This window comes from Elephantulus edwardii, unplaced genomic scaffold (assembly GCF_000299155.1).
Source record: "Elephantulus edwardii isolate Elephantulus edwardi_28Jun2011 unplaced genomic scaffold, EleEdw1.0 scaffold00007, whole genome shotgun sequence".
In the NCBI taxonomy this organism is placed as follows: domain Eukaryota; kingdom Metazoa; phylum Chordata; class Mammalia; order Macroscelidea; family Macroscelididae; genus Elephantulus; species Elephantulus edwardii.
In genome coordinates this window covers 16,505,285-16,521,901 of record NW_006399757.1, presented here as the reverse complement: position 1 = coordinate 16,521,901, position 16,617 = coordinate 16,505,285, and positions in this window count along the sequence as shown.

The window sequence follows — 16,617 nt, the reverse complement described above, 5'->3', positions numbered from 1 at the left end:
AAACTATAACTATAACTATAAAACTATAACTAACTAACTGATATGGTAAGAAAGAATGCAAGGGGCCAGATCATTTAGTTCATGGTTTAGTCTTTGAGCTTTGCTTTGAATGAAGGAGAGTGGGCCTTTGCAGAATATATGGAGTGACACATATCATCTATGCTGTGCAGAATGGCAAGAGCTGCTCTGTCTGCTGTTCTTGGGATAAACTGAAACAGAGGACAGGGGGAAAACAAGGTGGCGAGTTAGAGACAAATAATGTCCTAGATTGTTGTCGGTTGTATTATGTGCTATTGAGTTGACTACAACTCACAGCAAGTCTATGAAACAATGCATCTGGACTCCGCCCTAACCTTTGCCTTCATCCTCATCTTTGACACACTTGAGCTCATAGTTATGGTTAATGTGTCAACAGGCCTGTGATTTAGGTGAAAAGGTAACTGATTTTTATGTGAAATGTTGTGTCATTCATATCAATTCCTCCAAATCTAGATCCATATCCTTAGCTACTTGTGTTATCACCAAAAAAACCCCACACAAAAACACATGGGATTTTTCCCCCATGCAATTACACACTGCTTTTCAACTTTAATTTCTGTTTTGGTACCTTTAACATCCCAGGAGACGGATTTTTTTTAAAAAAAAACAATCTGTATGTTATTATAATCGCTCCACTTTTAATTCAAATATTGACTCTTTTAAAAAAATTATTTCCCTAAATAGTTATCTATTTGAGTATTTTTTTATCCCTATCACAAAAAATAAAGCCCCAGGAATTAATGGAATACCAAATGAAGTACTTCAGCAAACAGATGTTGCCCTACATATGCTTGCTAAGTTATGCCAAGAAATATGGAGGACAACTACTTGGCCAATTGATTGACAGAGATCCATATTTATTCCTATTCCAAAAAAAAGGTGACTTGACAGAGTGTTGAAATTATCAAACAACATCACTAATATCACACACTAGTAAAATCCTGCTAAAGATTATCTAGAAAAAACTTGAACAGTACATTAACAGAGAACTACCAGAAATACAAGCTGGGTTTAGAAGAGGTTGTGGCACTATGGACATTATTGCCATTGTCAGATGAATCTTGGCAGAAAGCAGGGAGTACTAGAAAAATGTCTATCTGTGGTTCATTGACAATGCAAAGACATTTGACTGTGTGGATCACAACAAATTATGGCTAACCTTGAGGAAAATGGGAATCCCATAACACTTGATTGTGCTTATATGAAACTTATACTTGGACCAAGCAGTCGTCAGAACAGAGAAAGAAAACATTGCATGGTTCAAAATCAGTAAATCAGGAATACATCCTGTTCCCGTACCTTTTCAATCTGTATGCAAAACAGATCATTTGGGAAACAGGACTTTATTTGAAGGAGTGTGTCATCAAGATTGGAGGAAGACTCATTAATAACCTATGATATGCAGATGACACAACGTTGCTTGCTGAAACTGAAGATGACCTGAAGCATTTGCTGCAAAAGTCCAAGTACTGTAGTCTTCAATATGGATTGCAGCTTAACATAAAGAAGATAAAGATTCTCACCACTGGGCCAATTGGCAGCACAGTGATAAATCAAGAAGCAATTGAGGTTGTTAACAATTACAGCTTACTCATATCCACAATTAACACTCTTAACATCAGCAGTCAGGAAATCAAAAGTTTAATTGCAATGGGAAACTCTGCTGTCATGGACCTCTCCAGAGTGCTGAAGAACAGTGATGTCAGTCTAGATACAAAGGTGTGCCTAATCCAGGCTATGGACTATTTGTTGTGCTTCAGAGAGCTGGACAATTACTAAGGATGACAGATGAAGAATAGATGACTTTGAATTGTGGTGCTGGAGAAGAGTCTTGAACATACCATGGAGTGTCAAGAAAACAAATCAGTCTGTCTTGAGGAGGACGAAACCAAGTGTGCCCTTGGAGGCTAGGATTTTGAAACTCTGCTTCATGGCCAGGAGAGACTGGTCCTTGGAGAAGGACTTTATGCCCAAAGAGTAGACAGACAATGCATGAGAGGAAGACCCCCGATGAGATGCATTGATGCAGTATCTGGGGCAATAGACATTAATGTGTTGGAATTAGTGAGACTGGCTCAGGACAGTGAAGGGTTCAGAGCTGCTGTACATAGGGTAGTTGTTATACCTTGTAGGCAACTCCACATCACATAAAGGAAAAAAACCATACTATATTGGTTGTTTTTTATTTACATCTCTTGTTTAGAGTCAATAAGACCTCACAGATGGCCTTTTTATTTAAATTTGGTTATTATATTTTGGAGGAACATTCTTCAAAGTGGTACAGCACTCTTCTGTCAATATACTGTACTGAGGTAATCTGGAGTTGCTGTGATGCTGAACCTTGTGCCATTGGGGTGTCAAATGCCATAAGGTTACCCATGATGGATAGTGTTTTGGTGGAGCTCCCAGTGTAAGACAGGTTTAGAAGCAGGAGAGGCATCCACTTCCTAAACAACATGCCCCCGGAAACTATGAACATTGATAAATATCAATAGTTATAGAAAGGCTTCAGGAGTTTTGTTCATATGGTTGCTATGAGTTGTGCTTGACTTGAAGGCAATCAACAATATCATATAGCTCTGGTGGGTTAGTGATAAGTCATAATGCTGCCAAACCAGAGGTTGTTGTTGTTATGTACCGAGTGTATTGAATGTGAATCCAAGTAAAATGAAGTCATTAATAGTCTGAATCTTTTCTCCATCTGTGGTTATGTACCGTCGAGTCACTTGCGACTCATAGCAACCATATGCACAACATCTCTGACGTTTGTCCTGTGCTAAGCCAGTATCACTAACTCTGACACACCTCTGTCCATTGCCCTAGTTACTGTATCAATCCATCTTATCTGGGGTTTTCCTTTCTTGCGCTCTCCCTCCACCCTTCCAAGCATGATGTCCTTCTCCTAGAACTAGTCTCTCCTGGGCACTTGCCCAAAGTATATGAGATGGAACTTTAAAATCCTAACCTCCAAGGAGAAACTAGCTTTCACTCTCTCCAAGACAAACCTACTTGTTTTCTTGGCAGTCCATGTTCAAGACTCTTCTCCAGTACCATAACTCAAAGGTAACAATTCTTCTGTCATCCTCTGTCACTTTCTAGCTCTCTGTTGCATAGCAAATAATTGTGAAAACCAAAGCCTGGATCAGGCACACCTTAATCTCTAGACTGATATCATTGCTTCTGGGGACTCTGAGCGGTCCCTGACAGCAGATTTTCTCAGTGCAATTTGTCTTTTGATTTCCTGACTGATGGTGCCAAGAGTGTTGATTGTGGAGCCAAATCAGCTGTAATTGTGTATAATCTCAATCTCTTCTTCATCTATCATGGTGTTGCCAACTGGCTCAGTTGTGAGAATCTTTTGTCTTCTTAATGATGAGCTTCAATCCATATTGAAGACTGCAGTCCTTGACCTTCTGCAACAATCACTTCAGGTCCTCCTCAGTTTCATCAAGCAAGGTTGTGTCATCTACATAACATAGGTGGTTAATGAGTCTTCCTCCAATCCTGATGCTTCATTCCTTCTCATAAAGCCCAGCCTCCCAAACGATCTGTTCTGTTCTGCATATAGATTGAAAAGATATGGAGACAGGAAGGATGCTTGTCACACTCCTTTCCTGATTTGAACCATGCAGTGTTTTCTTTCTCTGTCTGAGGACGTCTTCATGTTTCATATATAGGTTTTGCATGAACACAATCTTGGATTCCCGTTCTCTTCAAGTTTAGGCATAATTTGTTTTGATCTACACTATCAAACACCTTTGCATCATCAGCAAAACGCAGATAGACATTCCTCAGGTACTCTTTGCTTTCTGCTTTTCTCTATCCAGGAAGAATTAATTTAAGGATAAGGAGTTTGAATTAAAAATCAGAACACAAAAGGATCAGGTGCTTCCCTTTTTCTGTAAAAAATGAGCTCTGCTGAAATTGGACTAGTTGATGGCAAATCAAAGAATACGGACCATCTAAAGACACATAAAATCCATGCTGGTGTGTTTCTAGTCAACAAATAAACAGCCACATTGCAGTTCAGTCTAGGGGTAACCTTCTCCATCTTTCTTCTTGCTTGGCATTTGAAAATACAACAAGTGTTAGAGCCAATTGAGAGGTAGAAATGTGAGCAATGCCATCTGTGCTTTTCTATTTCTGGTCAAGAGAAGGAGCATGCTGATTGAAAAGATACCCAAAGATACAGCTGTAAATAGTTAGTTTAAATTAGTGTGTGTGAAGACAAAAGGATGGAAGTTGTGATTCTGGCTCAAATGCTGACCCTCTTTCAGATGAGGGAAAAGATTATAAGTTCATTACTTCTTACTAGAAAACACTACTGACCAATCAAAACCACATCTGTCCCCCTTGTTTTAAATCATTAACTTTTTCAAAATCGTTACCTCAAATCATCTTGTAATTGATGTACATCTGCAGACCAGAAGGAAGCTGGGATATAATGGCTCTCATTAAAGAATGGTCAAATGCCAAAATGGAAGCATACACCTTAAAATTCTAAGCATTGGTGGCCTAGTGGCAAGAGTTGCACTGCAATCTCAGAGGTATGCTGTTCGAATCCACCAGATGCTTTGCTGGAGAAGGAGGGGCAATCTCCTCCTGTAACAGTCAGATCTGATTTGACAGTACACACACACACACACAATAATAATAATAACAATAAATTTTTTTAAAAGTCTAAACATTACAACTAAAATATCATACCGCATCCTTTGGAGGACCAATATGATGGATATCAACTTGACTATTCTATGATTCTCAGTTATTTGACAGATACTGTGTATTCATCTTCTTCTTGTTATCTGAACTAAGCAGCCATTTAACTAAAAGTGTGATGTTCTTGGGGATGTGACCTGCATTCACAAATGAAAATGTTCTAGAAAAGCTCACCTTCTCTTTCAATCCTGCATCTGACACATTTTCCTTTAGTTCTTAGGACATTAGTCAGTTATTTTATTCTCTCCTGGTTTTAGGTTTTTCAAGATGATTGGAAGACTGTTCATATTGTAAATTAGGGATCCTAGAGTTCTTCCAAGCTTTTCTCAGATGAGGTTTATAGTCTTTGGTTTTACTTCTAAGTCCTTGATCTACTTTGAGTTGATTTCTGTGTATGGTATGAATAGCAGGTCTTGTTTTCCAATTTTGCCAACACCATTTGTTAAAGAGGCTTTCATTTTCCCACTTAACTGACTTCCTCTCCTTGTCAAAAATTAGTTGATCATAGGTGTGTAAGCAGAGCTTGGTTAGATACTCCTGCCTAGAGCTTTGAGATTGAACAATTTATATAAAGTAAAAAAAGTTAGTGAGAATTCATCAATGGCAAGTGCCTTCAATGTCTAGGTGCAGAAATCATTAATTGTGATAGCATCCAGATGTAACATTGTCTACCATGGTACTCCAGCATAACTATTTCTGCAAAACCGTGCCTATTATCCTTAATCATACTACTCTCTTAATGTTGACCCTCATTTTAAAGCCTTGTTAGTATTCTATCTTGTTGAGTCTGTGAGTTACCAAATACAGACACCAGTTTTAATATTCTCAAGAAATCTATTATATTTTTCACTTTGTCATGGAAAATTAGTTCAGGTGGATTTGTTAACTGGCCAAATATATTTGACAATTGATGAAAATAGGACGTTGGACTAAGTACACAGTCACCTGACTACTTTACAATATTGTCCCTTCCTCTATTCTTTTGTAGTTGAGATCATCCATGTGAGGGAAATCTGATAAGCAATTCCAAAAGTTCGAGAGTTTGGATCATAGAAGGTAGACAAATAATTTCTTCTCATGGGAGAACAATGTAAGCAATATATCTGAGGCAATGTGTCTGTGGATCATGGAGGCAGTATTATAATACACCACTATGTTGGTACAAGACACAAGATTATGGAGAGCTGGGAACATCAATCAGGGGTTTAGTGTGAAAATTGTGGTCATAAGCAAGCTCTGGTGGCCTAGTGGCAAGAAGCTTTACTGCAATCCTGAAGGTGTGGTTTGAATCCACCAGATGCTCTGCTGGAGAAGGAGGGGCAATCTCCTCCTGTGCCAGTCAGATCCGGTTTGAAGGTACACAACAAGAAAGGTGGGGGTGGGTGGAATAGACAAAAATTGTCATAACAGAATGACAGAAAATGTTTATACACTTTGAAAATTATGTGAAAGGTGATCTTGAGCTCACTAGAATAAGGCTTCACTCTAAAAATATAAAAAAGTATAATTTTGAGTTGCTACACTACCATGACTTTGAAAACTGTGAAAAATAAAAGCACTTAAGATTGATGATTGTTTTAAATTATTATCAGTGATAGCCATGAAATATAATCATGTCTATAATTACCACTTCATGAGGTGAAGCTCAATGAGTTCGTATTTATCATGGTCATAAGCACCGAGTTCTAATTAATCCTTGAATCTCACCTTTACATAGGCATCTTTTTGAAGGCCTGGTTGGATGCTTTTAGTAGCCCTCTGAGCTTTGTTATAATTGCATTATAGTTAATTGAATATTCTGTAGGATACTCAATTCATCATCATCATCATCAGTTTGTATTGAAGTTTTCCCACTGATCTTTCAAAGGTTTAGTGAGGACTCTCTAGAGCATAGGATAAGAACAATTATTCTCTCTTTTTCCTTGAATATTACACAGCTGTATGTGAATACTTTTTGCTACCAAAAATAGTGTATAATTTTCTGAAAAAGACATAAGAAAAACTGTATTCAGTGAAAGGAATTTGTCTTTTATCATGTTGTAAGAGAGCGGAGATCCCTCATCAAAAATACTATCTTGGCATCAATTCTCATTTTCCTGGACCATATTCTAACAGGGCTCAAAGACAACTGGGAAGATGGAAATATACAGAAAATTTCCAAGTAATCAACTTCTATGTGACAAAGCAGGAAAACCTTCATTCATCTCTGAGTAGTTTAAAAGAAGTTTATAGGTGCTATGAGAAATATTTTGTAGTTTATAGGAAATTTCTGAAGGCCAATTCTTGGAAAGAAAAGTCTTGCTGAGAAAGGGGAGGATCAGTTAAAGAAAGGAAGACCCTTAACAAGATGTATTGACACAGTGACTATATCAATGGGTTTGAACATATGGGAGATCATCAGGATAGTACAGGAGAGGGCAAGATTCAAATCTATTGTTCAAAGCACAGCTATGAGTTGTAGTCAATGACACATAAAAAACAACAAAGCTTATCAAGTCATACTTACAAATAAGGAACATACCCCATGCAAACTACACAGATGATTATATTTTCTATGTTTAACCATCTCTAAGAAAAAAATATACAAAAGACTATAAACTTCTAAAATGTCTAATAGGAAATGGTCTGTATAAATGAGGAGGTAGGCTGCATAAAAATTATGATTACTAGAGACTACAAGGTCTTTAACATTGGTACAGCTTCACCTAATTGCTGCCATAAAGGAATACAACTCTTGTGCTACGAAATCTTCACAGTTTAACAGACTCTTTTATAAAATGTTCATATAAAGTATTTCTATTTTTAGAGGTTAAAAACAATTGTGGGTGTTTTTTTTAATATTGTGAGACAAATTAAACACCTACAAGGTTTGAAATCACATAGAGCTGTATGAACATTGACATTCTAGGCATGAGTGAGATGAGATGGACTAACTTTGGCCCCATTGAATCAAACACTCACCTCATATGCTATGCTATGCTATGCTATGCTATGAATGAAAAACAGAGTAAGAATGGTTTTGCATTTATAGTTAAAAAGATAATTTATAGTTCTATCCTGAAGTACAATATTGTGAGTGATAGGACAGTATCAATTACACATGCTAGGAAGACTTATTAATACAACTATTATGCAACATACACTGCTACAGCTAAAGATTTTTATCTAATTTAGTAGTCCAAAATTGATCACATAACCAGGTCTTTCATAGGGTTGCTATGAGTTGTCTACAACTTGATGACACTTAACAACAACAATCTGAAATATGCAATGAAGAGTTGGTAATGACAATTGGTGATTGGAATGCGAAAGTTAGAAACAATGAAGAAGAAGTAAGAGTAGCTGAGTAGTAGAATTATTGAATTTTGTACATTCAATTATTCATTAAAAAATACCTTTAAAAAGAAACCACAAATGCTGACTTAACACACGGACCTTACCAGACAGACTGTATATGAATGAAATTAACTACATCTGTGGAAGAAATAATTGGAAAAGCTCAGTATCAGCAGTCAAAACTAGATCAAGTGCTAACAGTGGGACAGATCAAGTACTCACGTGCAAGTTTAAATAGAATCAGAAGAAAATTGAAATGAGTCCCTGAGAACCAAGATATGATCTTGAGTGTATCCAAATTGAATTTCAAAATCATCTTAAGAATAGGAATAGAGCATTGAAAAACAGTGATTGAAAACCAGATGAGTTGTGGAAGGACATCATTTATGAAGAGAGCAGAAGTTCCTTATAAAGTCAGAGGAGAAAGAAAAGACCAAAATCGTTGTCAGACAAGACCCTGGATGTTGCACTGCATCATAAAGAAGCCAAAACTTAGGGAAGAGATGCTGATATAAAGGAGCTGAACAGAAAATGTCAAAGGGCAGCGCAGAAAGACAAAGCAAACTACTGTAAAGGAATGTGCAGAGACCTAGAATTGGAGAGTAAAAAGGGAAGAACTTGTACAGAATTTCTGAAGCTGAAGAAGCAGAAAAGCAAATTTAATCCTTGAATTGCAACACATACAATGCTATAGCAAACTCTTAAATGATAAAAAAAAAAGGAGGGAATACATAGAGTCACTGTACCAAAAAGAATTAGCCAACACAGAAATATTTCAAGAAGTACCATCTAATTAAGAGCCAATAATAATGTTGTTGTTAAGTGCCATCGAGTCACAGGTGACTCATAGCGACCCTATGAAGGAGAGTTCTCGACGCTTGGGTGCCTTTCATCCTCTCTCCAGGTTCATAGGGTTTCCAGAGGCAAGCTATTATTGAAGTGGATGCCACTCCTCCTTCCAAACTTGTTTTAATCCAAACAGTAATAATGAAGGAAGAAATTCAAGCTGCACTGAATAAGGCCCTAGGATTTTTTTGGATACCAGCTGAAATGTTTCAAATGACAGATACAGCCATAGACGAGCGGATGAGAGGGAAAACAGAAAGAAAGAAATAAAGCCTCACATAATTATACTTTTATTGTTAAAGGAACCATAGTGGTGAATCCTCTAGTGTGTTGTATGTACTGCTAACCAAAGGGCAACATGTCTCTGATGGTTCAAATCCACAGTGACTCCACAGAAGAAGATCCTCTAGTTAAGATTTATGTCCTTGGAAACCTGAAGGAGTGTCTTTATGAGTCCAAATGAACTAGACAGCAGTGGGTTTGAAGTTGTTGGGTGCCACTTAGTTGATTCTGTCTCACAGTTACTCCACATAAAAGAGTAAAACTATCATAGTATTTTTAAAGCTTTTTTTCTTTTTCAAATGTTGGGTTTTATTCATTCACACATACGTGTTTCATTCTATAACACTAATTGCAACTGTATAATATTATTATTCACAACGTCTAGGCTAAATCTCACTGTACTCCTTTCTCTTCACCATACCCATCTATTTACTAATTTTTCCTCCCTCTTCCTCCCCTCTCATATCTGCCTTTTCCTCAGTTATTTCAATCTGTATAACTTTTCTTTTTCTCTTTTCCCCCTCCCTCTACTCTTTCCTTTCCCACCTCCAATCAGTTATGTATGTCATGTTCCAGATTGTTAATTGTACTTCCTGTTAGTTAATTATAATGCTAATTCTAGATAGTTTGCTATAATTGTCTGATTGTCTGTTCATTTCAGGTGAGCTTTCCTTTAAACCCCTACTCGTTACAATGTTCTTTACCCATCCATCCTATATTTCTTCTCCCTACATCTCCAAACCCCTTATTCATCTTATTTTTGTACTAGTAGTCTTATACAGTACTTGTTATTTTGTGACTGAGTTCTTTCACTCAGAATAACATCTTGTGAACTAGTCTATGTTGCGTAGTGTTTCACAAAGTCTTCAATGTTCTTTAGTATTTCTTTGTGTGAGTGTACCATAGCTTCTCTATCATTTGTTGATGGGCTTTTGAGCTACTCCCATCTCCTTGCTATAGTGAATAATGCTCCTATAAGCATATGTATACATACATCTATTTGACTCTGTGTTCTGATTTCCTTTTTTTGGTAATGAATTATTTTGGGGTTTTGCATATTTTGATGCTGTCTGTAGCTTCTGGGACGTGGTGATATTGTCATAGTTTGGTTGTGTGAGTTCTTTTAATAATTCTGTGTGTGTGTGTGTGTGTGTGTGTGTGTGTTAACTGATGGTGTATCTGTGTAGTCTTATGTTTATTGTCTATGCAGTGTTGTTGCTTAGGGGATGGTTAGTGGTGGTGATGGTTGCAATAAACTGTTAATCAGTTGGTTTATACACCCACCTTTGCTTTGAGGAAATGTGTGAGCACTCTAATCCAGTGTGCCACCCTGCAGTGGGGATGCTGCTCAAGTCCGTCCATAGGTGGGCCTATCAGATTGTTGCCTTTTCCTGTTGTCCTTTGGAGGAGAGGATCTTTAAGGCTTTCTCCTGAATTTCTGAGTGTTTGATTCTCTTTGAATCAAGATCTGTGCTTCTGAGTTTTCTGGCCACTCACTGAATTTCTGTGTTTCTGCACCTTTAATTTGTGGTCACAAGTGAAAGCAACTTAAGGTGGCTGGCTGGCTTTAGCTGTATGTAGGGTGGGATCACAGGGCAGGAACTTGGGAGTCTCTGCTGGCAGTGTATAGTCTCGGGTTTTTCTCTGTAATCTCCTGCCAACACAGGCACTGGGGACCTATCTGTGTCCAGGATCACAAGCTGGGGTTCACTGTGAAATGGAGTCAGAGCCTGATAACATCAGTATAAAGAGTCTACTCTATGAGAATTTACATACGAAAGCCCCCACTTTCCATGCATGCACTGACATTTTCAGTGCAAAATTCAAAATGGCTTTATTGTACTTGAGCATCTTCTCACCAGAAAAGCGATGGTCAGGTACCGTGTCAGGGAGGGGAGCCATTCTTAAGGGGCATAGCCTGTGTCCTACTTGTTGAGATGGATGTTTACCGAGGCAGTCCTCTGCAGGCAATAGCACCGGAATGGGGTCCTGACTTCTCCACAATGGATGCCCTAATGTCAGGAGGACTAAATATTCCCTTCCAGCCTCCCCGCACCCCCCCCCATTTCTCTTTCTCTTTTTGTGGATCCTAAGCCTTGCCCAGGCCTGGTTTACAGTGTTAATTACCAAGCCCTTACTTGGGCCTTCACATTCTTTCTTGCCTGAACTTGCTCTCAATAATTTCCCTGAAACTTTAGGGTTGTCCATGCTTCAGATTCTTTGTCAATCATCTCAACAGAAGTCTTCGTGTCATAGTATTTCTGAGGATTTAATCTTTATTGAGAAGGTTACCAGGTCTTCGATAGGGTCATCAACCTTGTGATTAGCAGCCAAGAGCTTAATCATTGTGCCAGCAATGCTCTGTCTTAATATAACAACAGTTCTTATCAATGGTAACTCTCAACTCACTGCCATCAGGTCAGAACTGACTCATAGCTGGCTCTGCAGTGGATTTTGAAACCTGTAAATTGCACAAGAGGAGATAGTTCATCTTTCTCCTGCCCCTAAAACGCTTCTGGTGGTTGTAGTGAGAGAAAGGTATCATCTTTGGGATTGTAGTGCAACTCCTTATGGATTATACAGCCAGAGTTTCCTTACAGAAGTTACAGGAATCTCTTATGATGAAGTTAGAATATCATGATGTATGTGTCACCAAGTACTCCCTCAAGTATAGCGAACATCTCTATCCATTTGACAGTATACCAATTGACGTATATCAACTAACAGATGCTGCCCTAGATGTGCTCACCAAGTTACACCAAGAAATATGGAGGACAACCATGTGGCAAACTGATTGGAAGAGATCTCTATTTGTCCCCATTCCAAAGAAAGGAATTATCAAACAATATCATTAATATCACATGCAAGCAAGATTCTGCTGAAGATTATCCAAAAATGACTGGAACAGCACATCAACAGAGAACTTCCAGAAGTCCAGGCTGGGTTTAGAAGGTACTAGGGATATTGTAGCTAATGTTAGATGGATCTTGGCTGAAAGCAGGGAGTACCGGAAGAATGTCTATCTGTGTTTCATTGGTTATGCAAAGGCGTTTGACTGTGTGGATCACAACAAACTATGACTAACTCTGAGAAGAATGGGAATCCCAGAACACTTGATCGTGCTAATTCGAGACCTATACTTGGATCAGGGGGCAGTTATCAGAATAGAGCAAGGAAACACTACATGGTTCAAAAATAGGAAGGGTGTATGCCAGAGATGTGTCCTATCTCCATACCTTTACAATCTATATGCATAACACATTATCTGGGAGACTGAGGTATATGAGGAGAAATGTGGCATCAGGATTGGAGGAAGACTCATCAACAATCTGTGTTATGCAGATAACACAATCTTACTTGCTGAAACTGAGGAGAACCTGAAGCACTTGATGCAGAAGGTTAAGGACTCCGGCCTTCAATATGGATTGAGGCTCAATATCAAGAAAATAAAGGTTTTCACCACTGTGCAGATTGGCAGCATCAGCATGGATGGTGAAGAGATTGAGATTGTTCACAGCTTTAGTTTGTTTGGCTTCACAATCAACACTCTTGGCACCAGCAACCAGGAAATTAAAAGGCGTATTGTGATGGGAAAATCTGCTGTTAGAGACCTCTCTAAATACTGAAGAGCAAAGATATCAGTCTGGAGACTATGGTGTGCCTGATACAGGTCATGGTCTTTCCAGTTATTTGTTATGCATCAGAGAGCTGGACAATGACTAGGTATGATTGAAGTAGAATTAATGCCTTTGAGCTCTGGTTTTGGAGAAGAGTATTGAATATAACATGGACTGCTAAGAGATTCAACAGGTTCATCCCAGAGGGGCTTAAACCAGGCTGTGCCTTGAAGGCAAGCATTCTGAAGCTTCATATGACATACTTTGGACATGTTGCAAGGAGGGATAAATCCTTGGAGGGGGATGTCATGCTTGAGAGGGTAGAGAGACAGTGCAGGAGAGGAAGACTTTCTATGAGACAGATTGATTCAGCGACTGAGGTAATAGAGGTATTGTGTCAGAGGCAATGAGATTGGCACAGGACAGAGCAGAGTTTAGGGCCGTTGTAGGGTTGCTACGAGTCACAGGCGACTTAATGGCACATAACAAGAACAACAATAACAACAACTACATTCATTTAACTTCCAAGCATTTGTCTATCTTATCTTAGGCCTAAAAGCATAAACTAAACATTTATATCATAATATCTTCACTTTCAGACTAACATTTTCTGACTAGTACAGAGATCATTTCATGATAACTCTTATTTATGAAATGGAGGAAATGCCTGTGCATTTTACAAATAGAGATATTGATAAGTGTGCAGGTTGCTTACATAGCCTTAAAAGACAAAAAAATGGGTCACAGATAAGGTCCCTACCTTCTCAGAACATACACAGTAATTGAACAATTTAGCTACCTATACCAAATAATCTTCAAAATACAATATGAGTAATGTGAGCAAAAGTACAAAATGAAAGTAAATTTTTAAATTTTAACTTTTGCTAAAGGCCTTGGTAAGCTGCGATGATTCCGTTAGACAAAGAAGACAATATTTAGATCTTAATCAGTGTTCTCCAGTCATCTCTTGACTGTAAAATTAGGTCAAAATCAGACTCCTTCATGCAATCCTTGGTATGCATTCAGGTTGTCAGACAGGACAAAAGGAAGTGTATGCAGAGAAACTATTCTAGGCATAGCTATGAATGTGATTGCCTCCAGAAATTGATTTTCACAAAGAAAGCAGACAATTCAAAACCATGTTTATATACAATACAGCTTAAGAGTATACTGAAAGTGAACAACAAATAAAGAAAATAGAGCTAGATACTGCTTTGTCATGATGAGATTTCAAAATAGTTGTTATATTTTTATACATTAACTTTCATAGCATCCAAATATGAAAAGAACCCAAGTGCCTATCAATACATAGATGAAATGCAGTATATACATCCAATGAATTACTGCTCAAAAGTTCTGATGCATGTTACAACTTGGATGAACCTTAAAGATGTTATGTTGGGGAAAATAAACAAGACATAAAAGGATAAATATATTATAATACCACATATTTAGTGTCTGGAATAAGCAGATGAATAGAGATAAAAATTTATTAGAACTTGACAGGAATCAAAGGGAAGAGGAAAAATAAGGAGTTGTTGCTTGAGGGGTTCTGGGTTTCCACTTGGAGTAATGAAAAATATTTAGGAAAAGATAATGACAATAGCCACACATTACAGTGTTGTCACTGAACTATAAAATTAAAAGTGGTTCAAATTGAGAATTTTTTTCTTATATACACTTTACCATACCAAAATTGCCACAGGATTTCTTTTACCAAGGTCCACAATTTATTGAATGGTAGAGTTGTTGTTATGTGTCATTGAGTCACCCACAACTCTTAGTGACCTTATGGATAATAGCTCTGAACTCTGCCCAATCCTGAGCCAGTTTCACTGACTCCAACACTCCTAACCCTATTGCTCCAGTTACCATGTCATTTTGTCTTATCTGGACTCTTCCTCTTCTGTGCTGTCCTTCCACCTTTCCAAGCATGATATCCTTTTCCAAGGACTGGTCCTTCCTGGCCACACGCCCAAAATTTGTGAGAAGGAATTTTAAAATTTTTGCCCCCAAAGAGGAAATTGGTTTCACTCTCCAAAACAGACCTGTTTATGCTTTTAATATCCAATTTAGACTATCTAAGTGGATCAACAACCTTCATTATACAGATGACCCAAATTTGCTTGCTGAAGGTGAGGAGGACTTCAAGAACTGGTTGTAGAATATCAAAGACTATAGCCTAAAACATGGATTACATCTCAAAATGAAGAAGACAGAGATTCTGACCACTGGGGCCAATAAACAACATCATGATATATTGAGGAAAGATTGAAGTTGGCAATGATTTAATCTTGCTTGAATCTGCAATCAAGAATATCAAACCAATGAAACATACTGTGAATGAACAAAGTGTGAAAGACACTGTATATGGACTTTGTAAGCAAACCAGTATAAAATAAAAATTTAATTAATAAAAAGAAAAATAACATAATACCAATAATTATGAAATTAAAAGATGTATTGCACTGGAAAAGTCTATTGTCAAGGACTTCTCCAAAGTATTGAAAAGCAATGATGTCAGCTTACAGACTAAGGTGTGCCTGATTCAAACCATGGTCTTTTCAGTCACCTGCTATGCATTTGTGAGCTGGGCAATAAATAGGGATGACAGCAGAAAGATTGATGCCTTTGAGTTGTAGTATTGGAGAAGAGTCCTGCATACTATGGACTGTCAAAAGGAGAAGGTTCAGCCAGAGTGCTCATTAGAGGCAAGGATTGTGACATTTTGTCTCATGTACTATAAGTATGTGGTTAGAAGAAGCAATTCTTTGGAAAAGGGCATAAAGCTAGGAAAAGTGGAGGGTCAACAAAAGAAAGCAAGACCCTCAACAAGATGGATTTAACACAGTGGAGATAGAAATTAGATCAAGTATTTCAGAGATTATAAGAAAAGGCACAGGATAGGACAGGTTTTAGATCTGTTATTCATTGGGTTGCTATGAGTCATACTCAACTCAATGGTCCTAACTACAGCAACAACAGGCGGACCAAAAAATTGATAAAGTAGGTTTTGAAATTAAACTCAAACCTGCAATATTTATAATCTATGCAATTCTTTTATTATACTCTATGTTGTTGTTGTTGCTGATAGGTGCCATCAAACTGATTCCACTCATAAAGACCCTATGGGCAACAAATTGAAGTCTAAGCCTTGCCTTAAATTGTATCATCTTCACTTCTTGTTGATGGTCTTCCTTTTTGTTGACAGATTCTCCACTTTCCTCAGCATGATGTCTTTTTCCAAGGACTGGCACTTCCTAACAATATATCCAAAGGATGTAAGACAAGGTTTCACCATTTTTTATAGATACTCTTTATTGTTGTTAAGTGCCATCGAGTCAAGTATAACTCATAACCCACTCCTATCTATAGACTCATAGAGTGCTATAGATAATGTATAGATTTGCTAAATCATGAGGGGAAGTTCATCATCTTTTATAGATATTCTATAGTTTTGCTAAATGTGTATTCTTTTTTGGAAGCATATATTGTTATTGTTGTTGTTATGTACCATCAAGTGACCTACAATTCATAGCAACCCGATGTACAAGAGCTCTGAATCTTCTATGCTGAGCCAACGTTGACTCTGATACATCTATCTCCATTACTCCAGTCACTGAGTCAACCCATCTCATTGAGAGTCTTCCTCTTTTGTGCTGTCCCTCCACCCTCAAGCATAAAGTCTCTCTCCAAAGACTCCTTGTAACACGCCCAAAGTGTTCAGACAGAGTTTTAGAATCCTTGCCTCCAAGGAGCACCCTGGTTTCGCCCTCTC